A 6,587-nucleotide genomic window follows, 5' to 3' on the forward strand; every position below is an offset into this window, starting at 1 on the left:
GAACATTATTTCAGGAGACTGCGCCTGAGGGAATATTTCAGTGATACAGAAGATTCAGAAAACACTCAGACTGAAGGAAAAGGGATCCTAACAACTAGGAAAAGGTCAGACTGGACACCTCCACCTGGACGCAACCCTCATTTGGATAAATATATAGACTCCTTCAGACATTTGATAAAATCCACAATCATAGACACTAACAGGAGACAAGCATCCAACATCAGTGCCCAGGAGAGAAAGGCCATACGGTCTTTAAAAACCAACGAAGAAATCATCATTAAACCTACTGACAAGGGAGGTGCAATAGTCATGATGAATACGTCAGACTACATGAAGAAAGCAAACAGGCAACTTATGGACACACGCTACTATAGAAAATTGGAGTCGGATCCTACACAGGACTATTACAAGGAACTAAACAAGTTGGTATCTTGCCTTCCTGACCAGTCCATAAGAGTCGGCGATGACCTGATACCAGAGACTCCAAGAATAGGGACATTCTACATGCTTCCCAAAATCCACAAGTCTGGAAATCCAGGAAGACCAATTATTTCATGTGTGGGCACCCTTACTGAGCAGGTATCTGGATGGGTAGAGGGTATTCTTAAACCACTGGTGAAGGATACAACTAGCTACATTCAGGACACAACTGACCTATTGAATAAACTAGCAGCAATAGGTCCTCTACCAGAAGGAACCATCCTGGCCACCATGGATGTGGAATCTTTGTACTCTAATATCCCACACCAAGATGGATTAAATGCCTGCAAATTCTTCATGGAAAACACAGGGACTGATGCTGATGCTGTGGTGAAACTTATAAAATTCATCCTCACCCACAATTACTTTGAATTTAACAACAAGATCTATCTACAAGAGACTGGCACAGCTATGGGAAGTAAAATGGCTCCACAGTATGCAAATCTTTTCATGGCCAAGCTTGAAAGCAACATTTTGTCCTCATGCCCCATCAGGCCCCTGGCCTACTACCGCTTCATTGATGATATTTTAATCATCTGGACGGAGTCTGAGCAACAGCTAAAGACGTTCCACGAACAGTTTAATCAATTTCATCCCACCATCAATTTAACACTCAACTACTCCAGCACTGAGATTAACTTTTTGGACACCATCATTAAGCTAAAAAACAATGAAATAGAGACATCCCTGTATCAAAAGCCAATAGACCGTCCAACATACCTTAAATGGGACAGTTTCCATCCAAAACACATAAAGAACTCTATTATCTATAGCCAAGCCATCAGATACAATCATATATGTTCCAACCCCATGGATAGAGCCAAACACCTTGGTCGCCTCAAAAAGACCTTTTTGAATCAGGGCTACCATCCAAGAACAATTGAAAACCAAATTACAAGAGCCACCAGAATGTCAAGGAATCACCTGCTACATTACAAAGCTAAAGAAGAAAATAACCGGGTGCCTCTAGTGGTCACCTACAACCCAAATCTGGAGGTGCTAAGGGGAGCTGCACGGAAATTACAACCTTTACTACAAAAAGATGCCCGATAACAGTCCATTTTTCCAGACCCCCCACTACTGTGTTTTAGGCAGCCCCCAAATTTAAGAAGCATCATTGTCAGAAGCTCCCTGTCCTCTCCAACAGCTGCAGGAACCTTTCCTTGCAACCAGAAAAAATGTAAAACCTGTCCATTTATAATGACCACGGACAAGATAAAGATCCCCAACTCACATCAGAACTACAAGATCCCAGGTACTTTCAGCTGCATTACATCTAATGTGGTGTACTTAATTATTTGTACTAAATGTCCAACTGGGGGTCTGTATGTGGGGGAGACAGGGCAAAAGCTTAGAACGAGGATGAATGCTCATCGTCACACAATAAGAGAAAAAAGAATGGATCTACCTGTGGCAAAACATTTTTGTATCCCTGATCACAGCAACATGGATATGAAATTACTGGTGTTGAAAGGTAACTTCACATCTCAGAGAGAGAGACGTGTTTGGGAGTATAAATTTGTGACGACCTTTGACACTCTCAGTGCTGGAATGAATGTGTCGCATGGATTTATGTCTTTTTACATCAATTAAGGAATTTTCTTTCAAGACCTTGTTGAGGCATCACAACACATTAGGAGACCCCAATCAGAGGACTATAAAACATCCGGACTCCTTATCTATGAACTGGTCCAATATTTATGTTTCTCCCTCCCCATAGTGATAGTTCTGCTTCACGTCACTTGTCTCATCTATTCCATTTTTTCTGTGTTGTATTGTGCATAAATATGTGATTCTTCAGATTTTGTATTAGTCTAGCCTGATGAAGAGACCTGAGTAGTCTCGAAAGCTTGCAATGTATTACCATCTTTTCAGTTAGCCATTAAAAGGTATCAACCACTGAGGACTCTCAATTCAAAATAATTTTCTATCTACTGGCTAACACGGTACAAAGATATACAGTACATCTTTCCTGTATCAAAATGGAGGATACCAGAATGTACCGCATCTTTATGGAACTAAAACCACTTCTGAAGAAACGTGCACAAATGGACAGCGACATTTTGTTTCTTATCTAAATGCAAAAAGGAGAATCTAATTCCCAAAGGACTCTGGATTACAAACCCAATTCTTCATACCTACAATACCCATTATGCACAAAACCTTTGTCACAGGACTTCTGAGAGACTAAGGAACCACCTTTTACATGTCTGCTACAGCATAAGGAGTAAAGTCCAGGGGCAATATGAAACTCTGAGGAAAACACTTACAGAAAGCACAGAGCAAAAATTACAACAATACTACAACAAACTACGGACCTTTCTGGTTCATAATAAGGAAAAGAAACTACACAGACTGCGCCTCAATTCAGGACTCTATACAAACAGATACAAAACCAATCCAAAACTTGACAACTTGGACAAACACTCCATTCCAGACACAAAAGCATCTAACTGTGTCATCACTCTCTCAGATTATAAACCCAACAAAGTGGAACTGGCCGTGCTTTCTAGAGGACTCTCATTTTGTCCCACTAAGGTCCTAGATAAAACTGAACTCCGCAGTGATATGGAACATTATTTCAGGAGACTGCGCCTGAGGGAATATTTCAGTGATACAGAAGATTCAGAAAACACTCAGACTGAAGGAAAAGGGATCCTAACAACTAGGAAAAGGTCAGACTGGACACCTCCACCTGGACGCAACCCTCATTTGGATAAATATATAGACTCCTTCAGACATTTGATAAAATCCACAATCATAGACACTAACAGGAGACAAGCATCCAACATCAGTGCCCAGGAGAGAAAGGCCATACGGTCTTTAAAAACCAACGAAGAAATCATCATTAAACCTACTGACAAGGGAGGTGCAATAGTCATGATGAATACGTCAGACTACATGAAGAAAGCAAACAGGCAACTTATGGACACACGCTACTATAGAAAATTGGAGTCGGATCCTACACAGGACTATTACAAGGAACTAAACAAGTTGGTATCTTGCCTTCCTGACCAGTCCATAAGAGTCGGCGATGACCTGATACCAGAGACTCCAAGAATAGGGACATTCTACATGCTTCCCAAAATCCACAAGTCTGGAAATCCAGGAAGACCAATTATTTCATGTGTGGGCACCCTTACTGAGCAGGTATCTGGATGGGTAGAGGGTATTCTTAAACCACTGGTGAAGGATACAACTAGCTACATTCAGGACACAACTGACCTATTGAATAAACTAGCAGCAATAGGTCCTCTACCAGAAGGAACCATCCTGGCCACCATGGATGTGGAATCTTTGTACTCTAATATCCCACACCAAGATGGATTAAATGCCTGCAAATTCTTCATGGAAAACACAGGGACTGATGCTGATGCTGTGGTGAAACTTATAAAATTCATCCTCACCCACAATTACTTTGAATTTGACAACAAGATCTATCTACAAGAGACTGGCACAGCTGTGGGAAGTAAAATGGCTCCACAGTATGCAAATCTTTTCATGGCCAAGCTTGAAAGCAACATTTTGTCCTCATGCCCCATCAGGCCCCTGGCCTACTACCGCTTCATTGATGATATTTTAATCATCTGGACGGAGTCTGAGCAACAGCTAAAGACGTTCCACGAACAGTTTAATCAATTTCATCCCACCATCAATTTAACACTCAACTACTCCAGCACTGAGATTAACTTTTTGGACACCATCATTAAGCTAAAAAACAATGAAATAGAGACATCCCTGTATCAGAAGCCAATCGACCATCCAACATACCTTAAATGGGACAGTTTCCATCCAAAACACATAAAGAACTCTATTATCTATAGCCAAGCCATCAGATACAATCGTATATGTTCCAACCCCATGGATAGAGACAAATACCTTGGTCGCCTCAAAAAGACCTTTTTGAATCAGGGTTACCATCCAAGAACAATTGAAAACCAAATTACAAGAGCCACCAGATTGTCAAGGAATCACCTGCTAAATTACAAAGCTAAAGAAGAAAATAACCGAGTGCCTCTAGTGGTCACCTACAACCCAAATCTGGAGGTGCTAAGGGGAGCTGCACGGAAATTACAACCTTTACTACAAAAAGATGCCCGATTGAAATCCATTTTTCCAGACCCCCCACTGCTGTGTTTTAGGCAGCCCCCAAATTTAAGAAGCATCATTGTCAGAAGCTCCCTGTCCTCTCCAACAGCTGCAGGAACCTTTCCTTGCAACCAGAAAAAATATAAAACCTGTCCATTTATAATGACCACGGACAAGATAAAGATCCCCAACTCACATCAGGATGACAAGATCCCAGGTACTTTCAGCTGCATTACATCTAATGTGGTGTACTTAATTATTTGTACTAAATGTCCAACTGGGGGTCTGTTTGTGGGGGAGACAGGGCAAAAGCTTAGAACAAGGATGAATGCTCATCGTCACACAATAAGAGAAAAAAGAATGGATCTACCTTTGGCAAACATTTCTGTATCCCTGATCACAGCAGCGTGGATATGAAATTACTGGTATTGAAAGGTAACTTCACATCTCAGAGAGAGAGACGAGTTTGGGAGTATAAATTTATGACGAACTTTGACACTCTCAGTGCTGGAATGAATGTGTCGCATGGATTTATGTCTTTTTACATCAATTAAGGAATTTCCTTTTAAAACCGTGTGGGGGCATCACAACACAGAACTAGACCCCAATCAGAGGACCATAAAACATCCGGACTCCTTATCTATGAACTGGTCCAATGTTTATATTTATGTTTCTCCCTCTCCCATATTGATAGTTCTGCTTCACGTCACTTGTCTTATCTATTGCATTTTTTCTAGGCTGTATTGTGCATAAATATGTGACTTCAGATTTTGTATTAGTCTAGCCTGATGAAGAGACCTGAGTAGTCTCGAAAGCTTGCAATGTGTTACCATCTTTTCAGTTAGCCATTAAAAGGTATCAACTACTGAGAACTCTCAATCCTGAATATTTTTAGATTTTGGAGGACTTTCTGTTCCAAGCTGGGAATTCAGTTGTCCTTCTCCTCTGCGTTTCACCCTCAGACCAATGGGCAGACGGAGAGAACAAACCAGACCTTGGAGTCGTATTTGAGATGTTTTATTTCCGCTGATCAGGATGATTGGGTTTCATTTTTGCCCTTGGCCGAATTTGCTTTAGATAATAAAGCTAGTTCTGCCACTTTGATGTCACCTTTTTTTTGTAACTTTGGGTTTCATCCTCGATTTTCTTCAGGGCAGGTGGAGCCTTCTGCCTTCCCAGGTGTTGACACTGTGGTGGAGAGAATGCACCAGATCTGGGACCAAGTGGTGGATAAGTTATTTCTCTCCCAGGAAACGGCCCAGCGGTTTTCCAACCAACATAGGACCATTGGTCCCCAGTTTAAGGTGGGTGATATGGTTTGGTTATCATCAAAAAATATCGCTATGAAGGTGGCTTCTCCTAAGTTTAAGCCTAAATTTATTGGACCTTACAAGATTTTGGAGATCATTAATCCGGTCTCTTTTCGGTTGGCTCTTCCTGTCACATTTAAAATCCATAATGTGTTTCATAAGTCCTTGTTGAAGAGGTTTGTTGAACCAGTAGTTCCTGGGGTGGCACCTCCGGACCCTGTATTGGTTGAAGGTAACATGGAATATGAGGTAGAGAAGATACTGGATTCCCGTCTGGCTAGACGGAGACTCCAGTATTTGGTTAAGTGGAAGGGTTATGGTCAGGAGGATAATTCCTGGGTCTCTGCCTCTGATATTCATGCCAAAAGATTGGTGCGTGCCTTTCATCGGGCTCACCCTGATCGCCCTAGTGGCGTGGATGAGGGTTCGGTGACCCCTCCTCAAGGGGGAGGTACTGTTATGAGTTCATTTTCCCCTTCACCAATGAGGTCTGATGAACTCCCTCTTCTAGTGAAGGAAGGTAGTGAGGCTGATTACCAAACACCTGAGCTGGTAGAGGATGACTGGGTGACAGGAATTGCTGACTGGATATAAGGCAGTCGACGCCCTTCTGCCTCGCTGGTGATTTCTCTGAGGGATTCTAGGAGACCAATCTGATTCCTGCTCCTCTAAAGTTAGGTTTTCTGCTTTGCCTTTTGCATTTGTGTT

The sequence above is a fragment of the Dendrobates tinctorius genome, unplaced genomic scaffold (genome assembly GCF_039654945.1).
Source record: "Dendrobates tinctorius isolate UK_male_01 unplaced genomic scaffold, ASM3965494v1 ptg000404l, whole genome shotgun sequence".
NCBI lineage: Eukaryota > Metazoa > Chordata > Amphibia > Anura > Dendrobatidae > Dendrobates > Dendrobates tinctorius.